Source organism: Passer montanus, unplaced genomic scaffold (genome assembly GCF_014805655.1).
Source record: "Passer montanus isolate IOZ18808 unplaced genomic scaffold, ASM1480565v1 scaffold10, whole genome shotgun sequence".
Lineage (NCBI taxonomy): Eukaryota > Metazoa > Chordata > Aves > Passeriformes > Passeridae > Passer > Passer montanus.
In genome coordinates, this window is record NW_024356505.1 from 14,057,665 (window position 1) to 14,082,033 (window position 24,369).

The window sequence follows — 24,369 nt, forward strand, 5'->3', positions numbered from 1 at the left end:
CTGCCCCAAACAGCCATTTTTAATAATTGCCCTGCTACTAAGCTGGCAATCTGCTTAAATTACTGTTCCTATCTCTCTGTTATTTACTATCTGAAAGTAAACATATGTACAATTATTTTCAGGGAAGTGTGGACAGCTTCCATGACTTTCTCTTCATTCTCATAAAATGTGGTGCTTGCATTAAGGCCAATATCTTGAGTGAGATTATGTGAGAACTTTGGCCTGAATTTAAAAGAAGAAAATAAAACTTTTTACTCACAAGATTATGAAGAAAATTTTGAAAGTAAGGATCCCTTGGGATCAAAAAGGAAAGTCAAATCACCATGACAATCTGCATTTCTTAGTACTTTTCAAATAATACTGGGGATTTTTTAAAGCCAGTCTTACGGTTCCGGTGGTCTCATTCATTGGACTGATTTTAAATTGAGAAAGTCCAAAAGACCATCTGAAGCTCCAGAGGGCAGATTTTCATTCACCCAGTTGGTATTTGCCCATTTTGAGTGGACATCTTCATCAAGGCTTCCCAAAATGTGGAGGCTTGTAGGATCACAGTAAATGATTCAGTGCTACCTCTTTGTAACACTTCATGAAGATTTTTCAGTTAAATTCTTGACAGTAGATGTGTTCAGAGTGACATGACAAACTGGGTACTTGGAGAACTACCACTTTGGATATTTAATCTGTCTTTATGTTTACTGTTGACAACAATTGTCGGCAGGATTACAATATTATCCTAAACCAGTGCTACATTGTATGCTCTAGTCTTTTTTAAGGACTTGCTCTAACATTTTTCATTAAACAAAAAATCTCTAACTCCTGCCTCTTACAGTTTGCCACGTTATGCACACAAATAACCTCTTTCCATAGAGATCAGGAACTTACATTATTGGGTTTTGTCTTATCTCTTAGGGTAGGGAATAAAGGGGAAAAAGGCAGGAAATAAAAACTCAATTATATCCTGATTTGCTAATGTTGTTTTTCAGATTAAATGCCACTTTCTGTTACAAAAACTGCAGCAGTTGAAGCTGTCAATTGTGTGAATGCTTCCACATGAAGCCCTGTCATAGCAAACAGAACACTGGATAGTCAGACTCCTTAGGGGGCCAGAAAAATTTTGACAGAGGTTTAACAGCCCTTGAAATTGTATCCCCAAACCTTGGAAAGCCTGCTGGTTCAGTGGGAAAAGACATAAGCTCACCAAGTTATAAATAAACTCTTTTATCACAGGCATTGATGTCTTGGTGACTTCAAAGGCCAAGTAAAAAGGCTGATTTCTCTGAAGTCCCATAGACAGTAAGAACTTTATTGTGCTGGACAAGCGAATCCTGGTCCAGAGCTGCAATTTGATAATCCTAAATTTTCTCTCTTTATTTCCCCTTTCTTGTCCTGTTTTGATATCATCATCTAAATTTCTGGTCAACTGAGATGAGAAAACTTTGGATTTACATTTGATGTTAAATTGAGAGGTATGTATTTAACGCTTTGATTTCCTATGTAAAATTTTTCTAATCTTGGAGCCAACACTATAAACATCTTAAATGTAATGAAAAACAAATCTGCAATTACATACAGTGCTACCCACTGTCATCACTCCTTCTGCAGGTAAAAACAGAACATGTTCCCGGGTGCACTTTCAACATCTTTTTCCATCTGTTCCAATGTACACCACTGTTATATATTAGGGAGGAAAAAAAAAACCCAAAATAAAGAAAGAAAATGAAAGGCTGAACTTCAGGTTTATTGAAAAAAAATGCCAAACAGCTAAAACAAAAAAGAGTCTTGCAGACATGAATCTATCCTGGACCCCTTATCTTAAATGTTACCTAATACGTGATCCAAGAAGGATAAAAATGAAAGCATTGTCACAACCAGTGACAAAATAACAGCAGAACCTAAACCTACTTAATCTTTGCTCATGGTAAAAACACAGCACTGTGGACATTTGCCTTTAAGACCTAAATGTACATTTATTTTTTCTTTCCAGAAAGATTCTACTCCTCATCATAAGTAACTTGTTCATGAGACACAACAGTAAGAAGAAAAAATGTCCATTCCTTTTCAATGTTCATGTACTTCACCTTGTTTGGGGAGAAACTGGTGCTTGGTGAGAAGAGAAGACACAGGCAGATAAAGTAGGACAAACAGGGAATCATCAGCATTTGAAGTGATTTATATTGTAGTTAATGATGCACACATGGTTTTGACATAAGGGAGCATCTCAGTATTCTTCTCCACGTCTTCCCACAGAACCGAAAGTTCCAGCATAAGAAAAGTCCCATATTTTTTTATCTGCCTATTTTAGAGTAAATTTTATATTTAAACTCATTTGAGGACTTCGCTTACTATTAGCCATTGCAAAATTTGTTTGTGTACAGTCTGTAGGCAACTTGTTTTACTTACACTATTCAAACCAAAATATTGTATGCTTCTTTCTGTATGCAAGGAAAATCATGTCAGACACAGACATGCAAAGGAAACACTGAAGCACAAAATATTGTCATTGGCAAAGGCAAGGAAAGAATTGAGCAGCTGCCAGTATTTGAGATCCAGTGGAAGGGGCATTACTCCAAAGGACACAAGCCTTAAACTTCAGAGATGCAATGATCTTTCATGTTGGACAAAGACAAAGAAGAAATGTTCCCCCTGTTTCATGTGACAGAAACAGCCTGAAATTTGTTTTTGTTTTGCATCTTGATGATAGATAAACTTAGAGAGACTAGACAGCATGGCCTTTTCTTTAGGAAATATCCCTAAGAACTGAGAAAAATCTTGCATGTCTTTCAGCAAAGGTAACTCAGTGACAGACTTTAATAATATCTAAAACACAACGTCTTATATATTTCTTTTTGAAAAGATATGTCGCTTTTACTACCTGATCTCTTCCTTTTGTTCCTGATGTTTGAATATTCTGCTTATGGCACCACAAAAAGTGTCACAAGGACGGATTGAACTAAAGTGCAATACCATAGCCCAGCTTTTTCATTGGTACCATAGAACTGCCCAGGAATATTTATGTAAAACCAAACCTGCCCAACCCATAAAAATCAACTATTGAATGATATTTTTTTAAAATAAAATGCATTATAAAGTGATGATTTACGTAAGTCCGGCCCCTCATATTTGATACTCAGAGGCACCAGTTACTTCTGACAATGAGATTCAAATGGATTGAACTAGGAAAATGATGTTCACAGAATATTTCACTAATGGTAAGGTGTATGCTTTAGTTGTGAATTGTGTGATGTATCAGTGGAAACTTTATTTACATTAGAAACCATCTGATTGTAAAATTCTCTGTATTAATATTTTCAGAGTAGATTCTCTTTTTTAATATTTTGTGAAGATTTTAGATGAGCAGAAAAAAATACATCAAGAATTTATTTGAATACTTTTATCTTCTTGTCCTTTCTTGTCAAGGATATCCTGTGATCATCTTTTTGTCATTCCCTCAGCATCTTCACAGTCCCTGAGCTGCAGTGCACGTTTGCTCCATCACCCTGCTAATTCTCTGTTTTCCCTCAAGAGAGAGTTACTTATTTTTCCTCACATCCCTCAAAGATCACACAAGCCAAACTCTGTTTCAGATCAGTTTATTGCATTTCTCAGCCACTTTGCTGTAGATGAACAAAGCTGATCTGTGTGTGACCATGTTCAGGATACAGACTCTGACCATACATAATGTGCCATGTATTCCTGCTGTCAACCATGATATTCCCTGGACAGACCACAGGCATTAAATAATTCAGAGATAGTTCAGGGATAGTCCACAAGAGGTTAGTACATGGAGACAGTCAACAGATGGTTGTACACTAAATTTGATCACTAGGTCATAATAAAAATATATTTAGGGGATTTTTCAGGACTATTTCTTTTGATTCAAGAATATTATGCTCAATTGCAATTCTGAATTCTGACTTTATACCCTCCAGAATACTAAGTTCTTCTCATGCTACCCTAATATGCTTTGGAGCTTGCTTTTCTCACCATGGCTCTTACCATTTTACAATTTTAATATTTGTATAACCTTTAGCCTAGCCTTCTGCAGTGACCTCTCCTTACATTTCATAACTGATCAACCTGAAACACATATGTATTTATACAAATATGTAAAGCTATTTTGTTTTTAATAAATTAATATTTTCTTCTGAAATATGTAGCCATGGCAATCATATTTCATTATTCCTTTTGTAATCTTTAATTCTATACTAATTAAATCTTAATATAAGCACAGATTATTAAATAAAATATTAAAAAATACTTTTTTACCTCTCTCCAAAATTTTCTGAATTACTATGATAAAGTTTCTAATTCTCTTTCTCACATTATAAATCATTCTTCAACACTAAGAAAGTAGTAGAACTATAAAGACTTTTATTTTTCTGTTTCAAGTCCTTATGCTGAACTCATGCTGACTACCTTCTGGCCCTGTGTATCCAAGGTATATTCATGTAGAAGATGAAAAGAAACAAAGTATCTTTAAAATTCAACATCCCAGCTTCCTGCTTGACTTTCAGTAAAAATTGTTCTTTCCCATCTCCTTCCAACCCAATTTTATATCCTGGCTAATAGTCCCATTACTTAGTATGATTCTAAGTTTTTCAATGCTTCTGTCTTGAACTTGGAAGAGAGCACATAAACTCTTCAACACTACTAATTACTTTAATGTCTTCTCATATTATCCTACAAAGACCTGGAAATGTAATCAAATCTCTGTCATTATTAATTTTAAAAGCCTCTCCTGAATTATCTATGCAAACAGCTATCTGCAAATAAGGAAAGTGCTTTTTTGTGAGAGTATCATAGTTTTATCATTATCTTATGCCAATGACTGGCTTCCTTGAGGTTTCACTCTCATTTTTAGTGAAAATGTTGCTGTGACCCACAATCGGAAGCTGTAATTACATCAAGTTAGACCTTGGTCCAGACCTCAGAAGGACTTTCATTGACACCTACAGATTTGGAAACAGGCAGCTGATTGCATTAATATTAAACTGCATTGGAACCAGAATTTTTCTGCTACAGGTACATTTTACCTGCAGATTTACCTGGAGGTAGGCTATTACTAAATAGCATCACTTTATAAGCAATAGCTACATTATAAAAAAAAAAAAACCACTTTGAAGCCTAGAAAAGGGATGAGGGGCCACTGAGAAGCACACAGATTTCTGACGCAGTAGTGGATTCCTTTCTTCCCCTTTTAACCCTCCATCAGCACTGTAGCTGACAGTTCTCTGTCACCAAGATAGTCACAGAGGAAAGGATGTTTCCAGACACAGGAAATTCAGAGCTCAAAATAAGCTGCAAGTTCCAGATGCATCAATTTTCTTTCCATGATCCTTTGGTTACTTTTTTTCAGCACAAAGGGTCTGGAGGTTGTTAGCCATATCTGTTGGGAATCATCCCAGGCCCATGTTAAGTTCCAGACTGGAGCCCTAGGACATGTTCAATCTGAGCCTCAGGTAACATGCATCTGAGTTGGACTGATATATGCTAGTTCTGTTTCCTGGCAAATCTTGCAAGAGAAAGGAAGTGTTGATTTGTCCCAAAGTAGAAGACTTCAACCTGGCACACAGACATCCTGCTTTATCCTGCTAGCTTGAGCCAAAATGTGTACAGTTTGGCTCTGGTGTAACCTGTTGACAAATCAATAGCATAATTCTTTAGAGGAGGTCTTCTGGCCTTAGGAAGACCTTGGAGACACACAAAACAGCTTTGCCTCTGATCTGTTGAGTGACCATGGGCAAGGCACTTTGCTGCAATGTTCATCAGTTTCTTGTCTTTCAGCTAAGTCTTGTAATAATATCTACAAAACCCTGCTCAGAAAGTGATTTAAGACTTATTTGTAGAAATGCTGTGGAAAAGGAATGTGATATTCATCATCCCCGTTTCACTGTTGAATAAATTAGACCACATTAAATTTACAGTTACTTTATTGTGTCCCTAGTGCTACAGAGGTCTATCCAAGCAGGGAATAAAATACTAATGTATTTTTAATACAACACCTGAACCTTTGGTCCAAGCACAGAAAGAAAGGAGGAAAAGGCAGAAGTTCTAAAACTGGGTTGATGTGGATATACAAGATGTGGCTTCATGGGCCATCCCCCAGTGTCAAGAGATGTGAAGAGATGAGGGACCAAGCTCAGAGCTTGTGCTGCATAGGCTTCTGTCAGCAGTGGCAGTTCCCAGGCTTTGCTGTCCCATGGTCAGCTGGACAGATGAATGAATATACTGGAGGAACCATCACATTTCACTCTCTAGAAGCCTTACTTAGACTGTGTCTCTCTGCTGTGAGGTGACAATCAAGAGTCTAGAACTTAGTGCAAACTTTCAAGCCATGTGTTGTCAATGACACTGGGAGTATGCTCTTTCATGGCAAGGTTTCTGTCTTTCACAGATATCTGCAAGATCTGCACCTTTCATAGGCTTCAGCATTTTTATGCTCACTATGTGGTAGCTAGCACCATCCTTATATAAAGGGGTGGGGGGAGGAGGGAGGCTTTGGGCCAGAGAGTGTAAACAGCATGTCCAGCACCACAAAATAGGTGTGGCAGAACAAAATCTCCATGTGAGTCTCCTGAGGGCAAAGCAAGAGTGTTAATCATCAGCTTTCTTAACCTCACCCACCCCTCTTGCTGTTAGCTGAATTATCTTTTGCTTCCTTTCCATTTCTGTTTTCACTTAAATTTTGAGTCTGCTTGGACCTCGCTCCTTTGTTTCTAGAAAGCTGCCTTATTGTTAGAGAAGTTCTTAAGAGGTTTGACTGCACACTTTTCCCCACCCCTCCCAAATTCCACACGGCCATCATGTCTCCCAGGTCTTTCAGGGGATGGGGGTTCTCTGGCAGGGAAAGGGCTGAGAGTTGAGGCAGGGGCGCTCCTGGGCACACGTGCAAGTCTCCTTCAGGGAACACTCTGCTTCTTGGGCAATTCCTTTGATGTTTGACAATATATTTTATTCAGGGAGTCACATTTCACCTCTAATATATTTAAGTTTTGTCTGTGATTCAAGAATCACCATTAGAGTTGTTTCTTTTTCTGCATTTTAGTCTTGGAGACCTAACAAAGCTGCAGCCAATAAAAACTCATTTTTTTTCTGTTGTATGCCCAAAAAATATCATCATGTAACTAACAAATATCATACTTTGGTTACAGTATCAGATGGGCAGAGCTTGTTACCTCCCAGCAGATTAACCTTTGAATCTTTACCGATTCATTAACTGTGCACATCAGTCACCCGATTTCAGTAAAATTTATTGCATTTAAGTATTGCAGTGCTGTGGAGGCTGGATAGGATTCCCCGTTATCAGTACCATTAATGGCTTTCTGAACTGTTGCCAGTTCATTCACCCCACCCAGCTTTCAATAATAAAATAATTTTGACATAGAGCCCATGTTTCAACATTTTTAATAAAAACAAAATAAAAAAACCATCAGTAACAGAGCAGTAAAGTTTTCCCTCTCTTTCCTCTTTGCCAAAAATAACAGAAAGGAAAATGTCAATCTGGCTTGGCTCCAAAAAAGGAGGAAATTGAATGGTCTTAGCTCTTACTCTTTGACTAGTAGCATTGTGTACATAGAAGACTTGACTCTTGGGCTCATTTTGACGGATCTGAAACACAGATAAGAATGTAGAAGACTAGATTCTGTAATTTATAGCCAATGATTCTGGTTTAGATCTTTCAGTACCACATAACAAATCAATGTGATTTAGAAAATAACATGGTTTCTGCCATTGACATAAGCCATATGTGAACTGCTAAGCTACTATATAAGCCACAGTTATACATTTTAGTCAGCAGGAGGAGATTCTTTATGCTGTTATGCTCGAAACTATTTAATCCATTATCAACATTTTGAATGAGTCCTTCCTAAATTGCACTCTGGTAATGTGTTGGAATGTCTCTCTTAGGCTAAGGGAAGAGAGAAAAATATCTTACACACAGTTTTATATGTAACTAGCTCACTTGAACATTTTGAAATAAGACAAAATTATATCTCACAATCATATTAGTATGTTACAATCTTGTACTAATAACAGATTAAAACCTGACTGATTACATCATCTATGATCTGTCCAAATAATAATGGTCAGCAATGCAAATCCCAGTAAGTAGAAGAGCTAAGTATCTGTAGCAAGGCTGAAGCAGCAAATAAGTGGCCAAAGTCTTCCTTAAAGGGTTTGAAGTTTCAAATTCAGTCTGAAGATCTTTGTGTACTTCACGCTTGCTTAGGCTTCCCTTGTACATCTTATATTTCTGACATCTGGATGACAAGAAATGAAAGAGTAAACATTTGCAGGACAAAAGTGTGTGCTGTATTACTTTCTCCCTAATGGCTAGACACCATTGCAACTAAAAACTAAGTAGGCTTCTTTGGGCCAGAACAGTCTCATCTGACTTGTGTGAGGTAAAATCTTCAAGTATGTCATTAACCAACAAGAGATAAAATCCTGTTTCCACAAGCAGTCCTTTGCTTGTGCAGGTTTCCATCCGATGTATGCAAACTTAACAAGCAAGTGAGGTTTTTCTGTCATTGAGATGTCATTGAGAGTATGAGGGAGAAAGTGTGGGATGGATTTCTCTCACACAATGGGAGGCACTTCTCTGGGTTGCTCTGCTCAGCTATTGATAAAAAACAGTAACTCTCAAAAATTATTATGTCTTATTTTCCTTGAAGCACATCTAGGGGCAAAAATTTCCCTGCTTGAAGATGCCTCAGGTAACTATCTTCTGTGGGGTGGGATAAATCTGTGCTCACAAATATCCACATTGTTCCCTTGAACTGCAAATATGTGAAACAGTATAACTAGTCAGGGTGGGAGGGAGGGAATGGAGTCTATTTCCTAAGCTTATTTTCAAATTTTGTGGCCTGGATGTCTCCTGAGGAACACCCCTTACTCTCTCCCTACTGGCTAGACACCATTGCAACTAAAAACTATCCAAGGCTTCAGAGCCCAATACTCAGTGGATCCACATCATTAAAGTAATGCTTGAGTGTGAAATGAATGGAATAATAAGTTTATTTGTCCCAGAGGCACTGAGTTCCTGGAACTGTGATTGCTCTTAACCTCCTTCATCTTGGTGCACCTTCTCATTGCGCCGTTTTTTCAAGCCAGAGAAAAATGAGGCACACTCCATTCTCCTTTCTGCCATGTCCTACTTTCTAAGGAAAAAAATTCACACATGTGAGGTGGAGGGAGCCATGACACACTTTGACCTGGTGCTCTGGCTGGAAAACAATCCTTGTGCTTTAAATGCAAAGTGGATTGTGTTATCACACCATGTGCTGCTTCTGATGTAAAACTACCATAGCAACTGTTATTGAAGTAGGAGAGCTCCAAGACTTATGATACAATTTAAGCCAAGGTTTCTTGACTCCTAGCTCAGCACTTACTCAGACCAGTTTCTGCACCCCTGGTGCAGAAATACAGCTGCATGCAGCTTTGGAAAGGTGATCTGCAAATCTCTTTGTGATGTGAATAAAATAAATAACTAGCACAAACTCAGAATATTTCTACTGTGTACATTTACTTTTTTTATTAAAAAGTCCTGTGCTCTTGTAACAAAGCACAGAATTTGGAAGCAGATCTGGTGTAACCAAATGAGAACAGATTTCCAAAGGTGAAGGGATGCTACAAGTGGACCTATTATAATTCTTCAACAAACAATACCAGAGGTCAAATATTTATTTCTCATCGCTGGTCCCTGAAATAATTTTAGGAAATGTACTGATTGGGAAAGTATTTGGTCTGGCCCTGTAAAAGTGTTACTGACCCTGGCTGTTAGCAGAATACTGGCTCTTACAGTGTGGGTGTCACTTTGGCTATTAAACTAGTAGTATGATCTATTGAGTGTTAAAGTTGTGCAACTTCAATAGCTTGAGAAGATTAAAGAAAAATTAACATTTGTGGCACTTCCATGTATCAGGCTTTCATGCAAAACCATTCCAGTCATATGACATAATCAGCTCCTGATTTTGTAAAACCAGAAAAAAAACTAAGGTGAGATATTTCAACAGATTAATTAAGGAAAGAAAACATCAGTCTCTCAAAGTAATTAATTTCATAACATCTAATGCCTTGTGAAAATTGCTTACATATTTAGGATAAGATCACAGATAAAGAATCATAAAATCGTTTTGGTTGGAAGCGACCTTACAGATTATCTAGTTCTAACTCTCCCACCATGGGCAGGGACACGTTTCACTAGAGCAGATTCCTCTGAGTCCCCTCCAACCTGGCCTTGAACACTGCCACTGATGGGGCATCCACAAGTTCTCTGGGCAACCTTTTGAAGTGACTCACTGTCCACTGAGTAAAGAATTTCTCCCTAGCATATAAAGTAAAACTTCTTTCTCAGTTTAAAACCATTCCCACTTGTTCTGTGACTAGCTGCCTGTGTAAAAGTCAAACCCTCTCTTCTTATAAGCCCCCTTTATATCCTGAAAGAGATCGGGAGGCTTAAAATCAAAAAATGGACTATAGTGAGATTTTTGAAAAAGGACTAACCTGCCTAAGTACTTCTGAAAAACTCATCAGGTCCTTGTTTATATATTTCTAATATCCATTCATTTCAGCAGAATTTAGACACTGAATAGGAAGAGGTTCAAGCCACAATAGATTGTTGGAATTACACCTGGAAGAAGAAGAAGAAGAAGAAGAAGAAGAAGAAGAAGAAGAAGAAGAAGAAGAAGAAGAAGAAGAAGAAGAAGAATCAGTAGATAAATATTCTGTGCATTGCAAGATTTTATATATGAACGTCTACTATACAACATGGAGATCAAGAAGAAGAAAGAACACTTCTGATGATGTTCATTTGTTTTTCTAGTTTGCCCTGTTGTGTCTTTGTAATTCCTGCTCAGAATGAATATAGGAACTACTTATGAAGACAGTAGTACTATAAATATCCTCCCAGCCCTGGCTAAGTGATTAGGAAGCAAAGAAAGAGTCTTTCTTGAAAAAAAAAAAAGCTTAAAATCCCATTGAAATCAATAGAGGATATAAGTTTTCTATATAGTAGTTCAATAGACTTTAAAATAAAATATACTTTGCAGAGGCTTTAGGTGTAAATGCAGAACATTCCCTCCTGCAATATTAGATAAACATTCGAGAAAAAATAAGTTCATGTCTCAAAGGTCCACCTCATCCAAACTGATAGCTCTTTGTTCTGTACATGTATTTACTACAAGTTTTGGTTCACAGCAAAGCAGATAAATTATTTGTCTTATTGACTATTCCACAGTCTTCATGTGATGTAACATCTGTCACAAATTTATGCCTTGATGTTGCAGTTTTATTCAGTACTGTGGTCTTTGGCCTCAGAACAAAACCAAAATAAATGTGAGCATTTTGGACCTTTTGCTGAAACTACACTATGCATTCCTTTAATCTTTCTTTCTAGAGATACTGTACAATAGTTTCCTTGTTTTAGACCTTCAGCATTGCTGACATTAATGCAATTATTTTTGACAAGTTGAAAATCTTCCTGTAATTGAGTTTCTATTTGACTTTAATGTTTGCCCCATTTGGAAGGCCCTGTTAACAGATTTCAAGCTGTGATAATAATATTTCCTTCCTCTAATATCAAACTTTCTAATCTGTTTTCTTTACAGATCACCACTGCTCAAAATGGCCATGAGATATTTTTCAAAAGGTGTAAAAGGTCCTCTTTTCAAAAGCTTAGGGTTTTGGGATTTTAAATTTTTTTCCCTTCTATCCAAATGGCACACTGGGTCTCAAACAAAATAAGTCAGTGAGACTGGAAGCAAACTCAGAATTTAACACAGTGATGTTTACTGAGCACTTTTCGTAAAACCATTTTTTAAAAGTAGCTTCTATCATTAATGTAAAATTTCTTGAATGATATGGATACCATGAAATATAGTTTTGCTGAATGCATTTTTTCTCAGGTGTAGATGCTATAAAAGCCATATAACAGTTATATTAGAAATAAATTTTTCACCCTCCCCTAATTGTCTTCCCTGAAAAATTTTATTTGTCTGATATTTCGTATTTCTATACTCAATGATACATTGAAGAATGTAAAAATTTAAGACTTCAGTCTTCACCAGTACAAATTTCCTGAACTGTCTCTCACAGAAATTATTGCCACAAACTTTCTCTTTTAAGGCACACTGACAATGAAGTTATCATTCGGTTTCAACACAATTTTCCTTTTTCTCTGGCAGGATTCCTTCAAGTCATTTATTCTGAGATATCCATGCCAGAATGCAGCCATGCTACTCTAACAAATAGACTGTGGGGCCTTTGTGAGTAACAGACAGCTTGATTTTAAAAGAAAAATGTCAGCCTTCAACTCTGGCTGTAACCCTCTGGTTTTGGAAAGTATATCTAGGGAAAGAGGGTATAGATGTTGGAGGAAAAATTATTTTTCCCTCTACTCACTATTCCAACTGATATTTAAGGGATAAAAGACAAAGCAAGTTTTGAAAAGAAATCCCAGCCAAATCAACCAAACAAAGGGCAGTTTCACTGACAGGAAAGTTCTTTTTTAAGTAGTGCATACTCCATAACTTTCTTGGGCTACATCAGCTGGTACATCACCTTTGGCAAGGATGTATATCTCCCAAGGATATATATCACTTGAAGCACCACCCAAGATGTGCATACCAGCACCCATTTAAAGTATTAGTCAGATTTATTACACATTTTTAGGGTGTATGGAAGTCAGAAAGAGATGAGAGAGGTGGTGAGGTATGATTTGTGCAATTCTTTCACTGATACAATTTTTGGCAATTGCTCTGACACACCTTCTTTGCAAAATTCAAAAATAAATCCTCTCATCATCAATGTAGAAAACAAAAAACATAGCTGGAAGAGCACAATTGTTATGTTCATATTCTATGGAAGAATGTCAACACTATACTTAGCCCCAGTATATTTTCTTTGCCTTGTATTCAAGGTATTTAATAGGAAGGAAAAAGATCCTTCTGGAAGATGGCTGGCCCAGATTTCTGTCAGGGAATAGAAATAGTGCATCCGTCATAAGCAGGAATAGTGATGAATAGTATTAAAATCTAAGGCCACAAGAATCATTAGGAACTGGTTTGATGCTTTTTCTGGGAATGGTGCATAATCTTTGCTTTTTCACATCTCTCTGTTTCACTTGGTTCCTCAACACACTGCCCCGGGATGAAGCCTTACACCAGAGAGGACACTTGCCTCTGCAAGAGCTACAGTCAAAATTACAGAAAAGTCATCAACGGCCCTCAAGTTGAGCAGAAATGTAGCCATGGGACTTTTGATGAAAGGTGGAATTATAGTACATTAAAAATCTCTTAGGCAAATGATAAAATAGTAATGCACTGTGTTTTATGCCATCTGGGTTTCATTAATAGATTATGTTATAGAACCTGTTGCATAAGCAAACACATAAATGCTTATTTGCTACATCTTATCAAATAACTTAAAATCCGATTTGGAAGTACATGCACAAATAAATGACTCCAATTCAGTTTGGCATTATTAATGGATTCATGGTCCTGCTTATCACCAGATGCTCAATTTCGTGCTGGTATTCATGAAGGTGCCCACCAATCACCCCAGATTTCTGAGTGTGTGACAGAAATGCACTGTTATTCATTGTTTGTTCTTTCTCTCTCATTAAAGGGGGCAATTCTTCAGATGGGGCAGCAGGAAGCATGACCCATTCCATGCTGTGACTGGAGAACTTGAGGCCTTTCACGTCTGAAACCTGAGCAGAGAAATGAGGAGGTGCAAACCCTCACACAGCAAAATGAACCCTGTGTGACACAAGAATGTTGAGTTTCACACAGGGCTGGTGATGGTATTTTAAAGTTGTGATGAATGCGGGGTAAAAGCCTACATCTTAAAGTGTTGGTGTAAAAGATTTCATAGCTAATATCTTGCCTTGCAAATCTGCAGCTTCTTCTTCTCATCAAATCTTCACTCTAATTGGTGTTTCAGTGTCACACCTATTACAAAATATTCTTGGACCAAAACTTTCTTTACCACTGAATCCCAGAAATCTCAGCGTATTTTTGAACAGTAAAATATGTTTCTAAATTCTAAATGTTCTAAATATTTCCATTGCCAGGAGGTTCTGCTATATAACCTGAAATATGCAGAAAAATCTTTTCACAGAAGAAAAAAGCCTGGCAGAACTGATAACTCCAAAGACTGCTATACTCCCCATTGCCTGCCTTCCCTATTAATGGAGTAAAACAATTAATAAAAGGGAATCTATTTTGAGTAATTATGCATGACTTATTTACATGAAGAGTTTCTGGGTGCAAAGTTTTGTACCTCCTAGCAATTTTTGAGCTGTGTTGTTAATATGTGCAGTAAGATGCCAGAATGCTTACTATAGTGTTCTTTGCAGCATGGCATTATGAAGCAATTAATATTTTTGCACACTATTGCCTCTTCTTTTTTGACTACCCTTTTAACAGTTACATTAATTAACTAGAATTCAACTGCACCTGATTATTTTAACCTGTTGTTTTTATATAAATTGCCTCTCAAGGCCATTAACTTCCATTGGCACCTTCTAAAACACTCACATTTGAATTTTTTGTAATTTAAGATTCTCTGGATAAGAGTCTAATGATGAAAAACATTTATTTTAGCAGTAGGAAAGATGAAAGCTACAAAATTATTCCAAAGCTTTAGCAGTAGGAAAGATAAGGTCTTGATTTTCAAAGATGACCACCCAAAATGGCATGATATGGAAACAAGCTTGCTTGAACAAGTTTTTATATTGTATTTTCTGGATGCACAAGCATACCAAGAATCCAAACAGTGACAGTACTGCTAAATAAAGTAGATATTTCTGTACATTCTGCTGCATTACATCCTAGGTAATGCTGCACTAAATAAATGTCATAGAGATATTATACAGTTTATAATTTGTATACTCTCTATTCCCTTATTCTCTTGCAAGACCACACAGGACAATCTTGTCCATAGTTGTTTCACAGGTCTTTTTTATTTCTAGTGTCTGCATATTAGCTAACTGCTTTGTGATTTGAAATTTTGACTGTGCTTGAGAAAACACTGAATGATCAATACGAGGCTCAAGTTCCATGCGTGGTGTTCCCTGATGTAAAGGTATTTAAAGTTTTAAAAATAAACTGGGAAGGAAGGAAGGAAGGAAGGAAGGAAGGAAGGAAGGAAGGAAGGAAGGATAAAATTACAAAGCTTCATTATTTTAATATTTACTAAAGTCCAGTGTGCTACACCTCTAAAGACTCAAATGCTTAGCATGAAATATTCTGAATTTTGAATTCCTTGTAAAGTAGCAAAGTCTTCAGATCTGAGATTGATGGTCAAGTACAGCCAGTGAAATGGCCATATTTCCTTTAGTTCTGATGTCTACTTCAGAGTTCTCTTTCCCATACTTTTAATATGTCAAACGGCCATATACAGTTTCTAGATGGAAGAATTCAAGCAAAGTTGAAGTAACGCTGGTGAAATGAGTAAGGTTCATGCTAGCTGACGCAGGGATTTTGGTTTATGATTATGGGATGAGTCTGTCTGTGAAGCATCTTTGGGAGTTTCTGAGAAATGCCATCTCCTGTTAAATGTTTAACAAGTGTGTGCTAAATTTGACTCTTCTGTTTGTCTCTGCTGTAAGATATTTCATAATAGCACAATTCATTGCAAGGCAACCATTTTTTAGCAACCTCGATATCCCCAGCTCCAGGAGTGATTTTCTCAAAGTATTAATAATAACAGAACTATAATAAATGTCCTTATTCTGAAAATATGCAAAGACAATGTTCTGAAGAACTTCCTGCCTCTCTACTTTGTCCCAGCGCCCAGAAAATCAATGCAACTCTTATGATTTATATGCAGTCTCTGAAGAAAGATACTTTAACTGTTCATGGGAATGCCCTTGATCTTTGCAATTTATTATATACAGGCTTATTAGACAAGAAAGCAATAAGTATTTCATATGTTCATTTCTATGAATATGATAAATTTTACCTTCAAAAAGGAAAAAAGGAGGGAAGAAAAGAGGTTTCCTCTTTGAAAGACCAAATATGACTCAAAGGCTTTTGGGGTTTCATTTGCATTGTTTATGTGTGGAGACCAAGAATACAACTCATTTGAGGTGGCGACAAGGATGCCTCACTTTAGACAGTAAAATGCCCCTATACACATACACTTTAAAATTGTAAATTAAAGATTAACAGATGCAAAATGAATTTTAAATATGCAGTGTTCATGCTGTCCCTAGTAATCTCAACATGTCGCTGTAATGACTACAAGTCCAAGCAGTACTAAGAGTTATTTTTAGCAAACAGCTGACAGTGACTCACAAACTTGAAGGGAATTCTAGCCGTGGAGCACAAAGGAGGACATTGCTAATATTCATGTTTTCCCACAGATAAACTCAACCTCTTGCACCGTGATAGACTGCACATAAGGATGCCTCATACCCGGGTGCTGAGGTGGTTTTCCTGCAAAACAAAGACTGGCTAAAACACTATGCAGATCCTTAAGAATCAAAGGCCTCTGGCTTTACAAGACCAGTTTACAGCCTGATTTTAAGTTCTTGTTTTCAATGCCAGACAGGTTCAAAAAGAATGTCTGTTTTCATTTCAGCTGGGCTAATCCATGCATAACATCCTTTCCCACTATTTACTAGACTGCAGCTATCAAATGAAGATATGATGTCTGTGTTTGGGTTAGTTGGTTTAAATTCTAATGACCATGATGTAATCACTATAATCAAGCAAAGCTTGTCTGTCTCTGGTCTTGGGTGTCTTTGCCATAGGACCAGAGTTTCTAGCTGTGTCATTTAAACTAACCATAACACTGCCTAATTTTCAATTAACAGTGAGATTGTTATACAAAGTTGTGTGGCCCTAATTTAAAGGCTGCTTTCCAAGGCTCTTTGTTCTTTTTTAAAAGTTTACTAATATTTAGATAAGTGACCTCAATTTGCAGTTAATCTTTGCAGTTAATGCTTTGTTAAACTGAACTTTCTCTGGGTTTTTTTGTCAGTAGTCATCAGGAGTGGGTTTTTTCCAAATGTACTCATTAACTCTCTTCTCATCCAGTACAGATGGGTCTTTTGGACAGGGTTACTCAGGGAGAGCTTTATTTAAATCAGTTCTGAAAAGATGTAAGAATAAATCAAGTAAATTATGTTCATTTAATGCTGTAGTTCCTATGTGCATTTACACATTTTAGGGAAAATTATAGGTTGTATATGTCTTGCTTTTTTCAGATGAAAAGGTGGGAACTTTGGGTAAATTGCAATGCTGAAGCAATGAAAGGAAGAGAAAGCAACAGGATGCAGACTATTGCTTTGTTCAGTTTAATTTACCTTCATCTTCTCTCTGTCTGAAATTTGGTTCCTTGCCTTTGAAAGTAAAATATCTGCATTTTTTCATCACTTCTTTGATATGAGAAAACTTAATCTAATAAAATATTAAGCTCTAAATGCATTGAGTTTGACAGAACTGCGCCTGCAAGAGGATCTTAGTAATTACTGAAAATGAAAATAATGAGAGACAAAACACTCATACACACAATAAGCACTAATTAGTTAGGATTAAAATATGAGTTTATGCTATGTGTCAGGAAAAAATTCCTGCCAATTAGATGTTTTCAAGGAATAATCAGCTCAAGGAAATACATATTTGGGATTTTAAAACTTCATAGGAAGCAAATGCTACAGAACAATTCTTCACTGGCATAAGGTGGGCTGATGCTCTGTGGCATCCTGCTTGATTGTCTCAGATGTGTTTTGTTGTCTCATATCAGGCACAGGATTCATGTGTTGGTTTATCTCCAAGGTATGTCTGCTCCAGTACCCTGTTTCTGATGGGATTCCTTTGCAGATATTTAAGAGAGTATGTAAAAAGAGGCATATTCAAATAATTTAAGACTTTAAAAAAAATAGATAAATATAACTAATATGGAAGTTACACATGATTTCTTTCTATTGCCACTTGTTTAGGAAATCCTGGATGATGTGTAAATGCAATAATTGAACATTCTTTATCTCAACTTCATGCAACATGGATTCCTTTTTAGGAGAGAGGATATTTTTTGGACATAAATCAGCTAAACTGTTGTTCACTCTGTCTAGGGTGAGTTTCTTATGACCAAGCCCAATAAAGGGCTTACTGTGTGTTTGATTTTCATGTCTGGGTTCCCTACAATGGCTCACATGCAAGTTAAGGTCTTTTCTGGGAACAGAAGGTTGCCTAGCCTCTGATATACACTTGGTATTTACAGTTTTAATAAAGTCTATCTAATTTTAAACTAAAATTTTTTCTTTAAGGAATTCAAAACTTTTGCATATTAAAATAAAGCCATCTGCAACTATATGTAACAAAAAACCCTAAAGGTTTTTGTTTATGGAATCTTCATAGCATCATAAAATCACCAAGGTTGGAAGAGACCTTTAAGATCATCAAGCCAACTCAGCACAACCACTGCAACTCCTAAACCACTAAACTATATTACACAGAAATCTTGAGATTGATTTTTAGCATAGTAAACCATAACCAAAATTAAATTTGTGAACAGCTACACTGAGATTTTGTTTCCATGCAACTGTATGCAGCCAAAGTAGTATCACTTATGTCAGAAATTGCTGCAGAAATTGCAGAAATTTTTGATTCCATTATTTTGTGGACCACTGTTTAAAAAAAGGATCATTCTTAATGTGAGTTTGGAACAAGACATGAGCAAATGAAGTGTGAAGAGGTCTCCTCATTGAACTTGCTGTGGTGAAGCAGCCTGCTCTAAGATTTTTTTCTTTTGTTTTGGGACTATTTAAACTCCAAGGCCTATACTGCAGAATCTAATAAAATCTTTGCACAGACAGGCAGGCAGTGATCCAGCTCTGCAAACACAGTGATGAAAAAGGTCAGAAGAAACTAATCTAAACTGAAAGGAACAAAAAAAGCAGAAGGCACTCGTCTGGAGTCAGGTTCTGCCCATTAACATGGTGCAGCCATGACTCACTGGGCACTTCTTAACAGCAGCTCCCAACGAACAGAGGGTTTGTAATGTCCCCAAGGGCCACAGTGAAATTCTTGTCACTGACTTCTTTATTTCCAGGCCCAGAGCAAAGTGTGAAGTTAGCAACCAGCCAGCCAAAAAAGAAAGCCTATCTTCTATATTTCCCCATGCCCAAGTCACACTTAAAATGCCAGTCTAGCCAGCAGTAATTCCTTTTTTCTGGTACTCCCATCTGGAAAGCAGTGAACATGGATATCTTGCAGGCCAGCCAAATTTGAAGTGCTTTCTGGAAAAAAGCTTTGCAAGCTGTCCAAACCCCTCTGAACTCATCAGACTACTTCTCTGACCATCTCAATCTTAACATTCCAGTTTTTAAAGACCTGGGGAATGATCACAGATACTTGTGATCTCCCCTGTGTAATTCAGGAGCAGAGCTGGATGCACATCAACAAAATCCCCTCAGTTTGAGTGTTGTTTTCCTTATGCTGGATTAGGTTAATTTCTGTTCTGCTGGCACATTCCCAAAATTTCTTCCCCCTTGGCATGTGACATTATTTAACTTTTTAATTTGTTGTTGGACCAGCTTGCAACTGATCATCAGAACCTCATTTTAGCACCTAAAAGCTGTCAAAATATATGATCTGTCAGCTCTCCCCTATAATTCAAGATAGGAAGTAGATGCATACTAATGGGCATTTATCCCACATGTCTTCAAAACACTGTCTTAAAATTGTACAGTTTGTTCTCAGGAGGGGCTTTTTTTTGCATTTCTCAACTATCAAGGGACAGAAACCAGAAGATAAGAAACTAGCTCTGATAGAGGGTTGAGGAGCAAACAGTGAAGCAGCTGAACCTCTGTGTACTCTGTCACGTAACAAGACACACAGAACCACCAGCTGAAAACTTCTGGTCCCAAAAGCTGCCAATTGGTTGTTTTTGTAGTTTTAGGGGAAGAGAAATAATGCACAATGGCTTAGTGTCTGAGACAAGAGTAATAGGCAACAAGAGTAATGGAAGGAAGTGGGAATTAGTGTTGCTTACCATGAGGATAGTAGCAATTGCAAGAGTTACTACTAGACTGACTTTAGAAGTTCAGGAAGTATTGAGAGCATTAGCAGACTACTTCTGTGCTAAATCTTCAAATATGGCTGAAATGTGGCCTCTGACATTTTCCAGATAAGAATATCTTTAAGAAATGATTTCATGGTTTGCAGAGCACTTACATGTATGCATCTATTTCAAGGTAGACAGATGCAGAAGTATCTGGAGAATATCCCTCTCTTATTTAAATTTAGGTTATTGATTACCTACATACCTACCTGCCTCAAGAGATTATGATAACTTGGTTGCATCCCCCTTCAGGACACAGGACAGAGCAACATTGGGAGCAACCCCAGGCTCAAGTACTCAGTCCCTAATGCCTCCCAGGAAAGCAGGGGAAATCTTGCTCTAGGCAGGTATGTCCCCAAAAGGATGATAAGGTGTTTTTCATTTCTGAACTATTAATTAGAACTAAAACCATCTCACTGGTTTCCCTCTGCCAGCCCTCATGAGTCATGACCATTGTTGCTGCAGCTTCTAGAAATTAATGAATGTTTGTATTCTTCCAGCTCCATGAGTCCAAGTGCTAACCTGAGTAACCTTCCATGAAGTTGAAATAACTTAAATGGGAATGATGTAATGCTGTGTAAGTGTGTTCAGGTTCTTTACATGCCAGTGCCCTGCAAAAAAATTTCCCCTCAAAGAATAAATTATAGATGGTGGAGTCAGCTGCAAACCACCCACCCACACTCAGCCTTTCTCTCCTCCCTCACAATTATTTTTGTCATAAATTGATCAGAAAATAGCCCCTGTTCTCATTCCTTCAGTCAACAACAGTGTCTGCATTATTACTATACATTTGACAAGTAGAGAACATTGCAAGCAGAGCTGCTAGGCCAGATATTTGAACACTGGGTTATTTTTATCTATGAATTGACATGCTAAATGTGGTTTACTTAACATGCTTTATTCAAGCTTCATTCACCTATAGACATCTGTGTTACATGGCACAGTATATCTGTAAGCAAAATCAAGATGAAGTGGAACATATTCATTCATGGAAGTTTTTTTTAGAAGCAAGGAAATACTTAAAATTTTTCTCAGTATTAGAGCCAACACTTTAAAAGCCCCAAAATGTACAGACCTTGAAACAAAAACTGTGATGTTTATGAAGACTAGAAACTATTGAATGAAGGTAAAAATAGAAAAGCAATGTTTAGAGCCCTTTTTTTGTTCTTATTTTAGAAAATGACTCCACAAAGCAAACCTAAAGAGTAGAATAGGATTTCATGTTTTATTGGCATTTGGGGAAACTTTATACCCTGTCTCTGGAAAATCAGAAAGGGAAGTGGTTGCAAGGAATCCACATAATAATGTATGGGAAAGCCAGCTAGAATTTACAAGGGAGTGGACGGTGCTGGTAAATCAAAGGGTTGCCAGATCTCATGGTTCACTATTAATAATAGTGGGGTGTTCCACCAGCAAGCAGTTTCTGCATTTTCTTTCCCTTTATTACCATTTCATTCCCACTAAGCCACTAAATTATTTTTCTTAACTATTGATGCAAAATAGATGTTGTTAGTAGAAACATATCAGGTATATAATGAGAAGCAAATAAGCCTATTACAGTTTCATAAATACCATGAAAATTCCAAACTGTAGGGTGTTTTGTTTTTTTTCTTGCTGAGAAATAATCTTTTATGGTGAAATGTTATGAGAACCAAGTGTTCACAAGATCCAGAGTTTCAATGCTCAGTTTGAAGGCTCATTTTTAACTATATAGTACAGTCTGCACTCTTGATTTGGTGCCAGTCCAGATACAGTCCCAGAAGGGGATGTTTAGGGACAGCTACCAACAGGATCTAGCTAATATTGGGAAATATTTTTTGTTGCATTTCACAACATCAAATATCACAAATGTCACCCTTGTGTGCCACCATATGGTTTTTGAGGAGTTAAGTAAACAGTATCACTAAACAAAACACATTGCCTTATAAAGTGAAAAGAAATTCTATCTACCTGTGAAATTGCAGTTCTTGAAAAGGTTTTGCCCTAAATCCAAATTATTTTGATGTATTATTTATGTCTCACATTTATTTATGCTATTGATATCCAAAGGATATTTAGACCAGAGAAACAAGTAAATGACATTTCACAAAGCTTGGTCTGAAGTACAAGAGGAGGAAACAAGAAACTGGGTTTGCTAAGAATCACCTTTGGAAACAGGCATCTTCCCCACAAGAGGAATTTGTCTGTTAAGCTACTCAGTTTTACATGGCTCAAAGTGCCTTCTTACTGACCACAGCCAGTGCATGATTATGTCTCCTTTACCTAAGTTTTAAGTAAGAAATGAGCTCTAATGAAGATGGATTCTGGTTTCAGAGTTCCTGATACAAAGGACCTAAAAACACTCTTGCAAATATTAGTAATCAAAACTTCAAAGCAAAAATCAACAGCAATTGTGTCTTTGCTGGAATCTGTGTTCCCAGCTAAACTTACAGTGATTTTCTCCCCAAAAGGAATATATAATTTGTCAGAACTCATCTCTGCTTTAATGGATAAAATTAATTCTGAATATATTTCTAATCAAAATTGAGCTAAATCATTCTTAGAGTTTGAGAAGTAAAGTATTTTCCCCCAAGTTCTCAGATCTGTCCAAAAAGACAAAAATCTCTTTGACACTGAATGCAATGGAGGGGAGTCTGACACCAGACATTTCTGTAAAGATTTATGTATACTTTCAGTTCTCTAAACCTTGTTATACATTGTATGAAAGACAGTATGACATATGGTATAAGGAATTTCAGTGTACATTTTCAGTGAGTCCATAACCCCACCAGCTCAGACCTGGTACCTGTTTTAAACTAATGTATACTGACAACTTCAAACCTAACTCAAACACACAGATGCCTGCCACTATGGCCACTATACTCAGGAATTTTTGGGGGCAATTTAGGCCTAGGATTTGAAATTAAATTAAGTTGTGCTGACTATACTTGACCTTGTATATATTATGTTTACAGCTAAAGTTGACAGGATTGTACAGAACTAATGTGAAGGCTCAGTTTGGGCTTACACAAGCACCAGAGAGGTATCCTGCTTCATAGGGAGATGCCATTGCTTTTGACATCAGCTCTGGGAAGACAAGGAGCTAAATTTTGAGCAGGATTGAGGAAAGACTAAAATCTCCAGTTAGAGCTAATTTTATAGGTTTAGCCAGAAAGTCTGATCAACTAAATTTTTGTCCAATTCATATCTGAAACTGGCACTAGTAATCCACCTGCACAGATAAAGTCATGAGAAGATCAGATTTGTCAAGGGTAAAGAATAAACTACAGACCACATCAGGAGATGTAGAATTGACCCTGTTAAAGTACTTGACATGCTGGGAAACTATTTAGAGGGAGCAAGCAGATTTCTCAGAGACATAACTGCAGAGAGAAGGAAACGGTGCTCATTACTTCTCTTGGAGCATTTCAAAACTTTCTCCAAAATGACACAGGCCCTTAATCTTATGTCTTCAGGCAGGTGTGATACCAACATTTATTCAGCAAAGCTTTAGAGATAAAACTAGAACAGCTCATACTTCTCAGTTGTCTGCAGTGGAAGCAACAATGAGAACGTCCTTTTTTATAAGGAGTGCAAGCAAAAGCAGTTCAAATTCAGAAGCTCTTCAGAAACCAAAGGAAAACAAATGTAGCCTTTCATTTCTAGACAAGCCAGGATTTGGCTTTTTCTAAGTGAATGGTTTTTGTGTTTGCATCACCACTTCTTCCATAATAGGCTTTTGATTGACAGGTGATTGCGGGAATATCTAAGAATATGACTGCTAACACACAGTTTTGTAATAGCAGGCTGCAATCAGAGCCTGAGCTCAGCTTGAGTCATTGTTGTTTGTGAATGTGAGCCAGAAGCACTGGAATCCTTATTTCAGAGGTCGAGATTTTGCGGTGTCCTTCTGGCAACAATAATGCAGCAGAGGTTCACCTTCAAGACCATGTTGGCAAACATGTTGTGACATTTGTGGTAGACACTTGACAATGGAAAACCTTAGGTTGAATTTTCAGCTCATAAATAAAGCAAAAAGGGCTCATGCTTACATGATCATGGCTGGTGAACCTGGCCATCTGTATAATGTTCCCACTTGCAATGACCTTCCTTAAGATGAGCAATCCATCATTATAGAGCAAGCACATAATTATGGTTACAGACTTGTTTTGACAATATTTCCAACATTATTGCAACCTGCTCCAGAATTTCTTTATATCAGCTGATCTCAGGCACCTCACAAGTGACTTCTTTCCCAAACAAAATAAGCAACTCCCTTCTCTCAAAACTACAAGTAGGCCAGTGCCATTCAGCAGA